General features: G+C 30.4%; 1 long non-coding RNA gene across 1 annotated transcript in view; it reads right to left on the bottom strand.

The window, feature by feature from the left end:
• Positions 1 to 1,069: 1,069 nt before the first annotated feature.
• LOC106876808 (uncharacterized) overlaps positions 1,070 to 1,629 on the bottom strand; it is a 10,917-nt gene continuing 10,357 nt past the window's right edge. The window contains exon 3 of the long non-coding RNA XR_001410299.2: positions 1,070 to 1,158. This is a non-coding gene — a long non-coding RNA (uncharacterized LOC106876808). The remainder of the gene's footprint in view (positions 1,159 to 1,629) is intronic.

Below are 1,629 nucleotides of genomic sequence, written 5' to 3' on the forward strand. Positions count from 1 at the left end.
ATTTAGTCAGTAATGTTTTATTTCATATATATATATATATATATATATATATACATAGTAACTATAGCACTAGTTCATCAGTCGTATGTATATATATATATATTATGTATGTCAGTGGTGTGTGTGTGACAAGAAAGACCTATTAAGTTAAGAATATAGTCATCTCACGGCCTGTCAGTAGCATTCATCTTAACCACTTAGTCAGAATCCTGTGATTTAAAATCAGAATTAAGTATATTAATTTTATTTTCAGTTTGCAACATACACACAAGAAAAAAATTCCCCTAACTTCACCCTACAAATGCCTTCAGAACGGAGGGAAAATGCATGAACGTTCAGACCAGACGTCTAAACCCAACCTGTACATGACATGACAACCTGCCTTTAAAACAGTTCAAAAAGTAAACCATTATAATATTATTTATGTAGAATTAACCCTAAAGATGCCGGCAAGCCGGTTTCGAGTTCCCGCTGTAAGTTATTTCACTTCACTCACAATTCGTTAGTCGTTATAACGAGAGCTTCTACGTGGTGAATTTATCTATTAGAAATAACAGCTAAATTTTTATAGTGTACCCTGATGTCTTGAAAGAGACGTTGCATCGTGTTGTTAGGGTTACATTATGAATTTAAAAAAACGTAATGTTTTTGGCATGAGGTGTATTTGACCATTGGTTTGCTTTATTAAGGACTGACCTTCGGCTGAACAACACTTACGTGTTAATATCAATGAATGCTTTACTCCTATTTTTTTCTCTCCAAGAAATGCATAAACGTCATTACATCTCGTTTCTGCCTTCTACTTCTTAATAAGTTCTGGGTCTCCAACGACAATATGTTTTAGGTACATAATGCCTGAAGGTTAAATTCTGATAAATAATTTTGCTTTAAAGGATATTTTTACAATCATATGTATTTATATGCATATATAATATGTGTGTATTGTTCATTCACCATTATTTAAATATATATATATATATATATATATATAAATCTTTTATATATTCTCAATGTATCCTTAAATATACACTGTTTTGTACTTAAAAGGAAGAAAGAAAGAAAACAAGTATTATTTTTTTTAAATTTAATTATAAGCTGCAGAACTAGAAAGTTCATTTATAGCAAGGCGAGTCCACAAGCCGGTTATGATTTCGGTTACTAAAAAAACAAAAGAAAGGAGCATTTAAAAAAAAAAAAATTTCAAGTCCCAAATGTTGTAAATACTCTTGGGAAATACATGAACATCACAAAATCACATTTTTATTTTACAGTTATTGTAGCAAGACTTAATCTGGGCAACGTAGTTCATTCAGAATGTATATAACATGCTCAAATCACTATATCGTATCGGGTGTGTAAACCGAGCTGACAAGCGTGCAGACACACACACACACACACACACACACACGCTTACATACAAATATATCCCCATGCATATAAATATATTCACATATTTCCATGAGTATACACATATATGCACGTATACATACATATACATGTATATGCATGTTATATACATCTTTATACATACGTACATATGTACATATACGTATTATATATGTGTGTGTGTGTGTATATATAGTGTGCGTGTGTATATATATATATATATATATATATATATATATATAT

This window comes from Octopus bimaculoides, chromosome 7 (assembly GCF_001194135.2).
Source record: "Octopus bimaculoides isolate UCB-OBI-ISO-001 chromosome 7, ASM119413v2, whole genome shotgun sequence".
Lineage (NCBI taxonomy): Eukaryota > Metazoa > Mollusca > Cephalopoda > Octopoda > Octopodidae > Octopus > Octopus bimaculoides.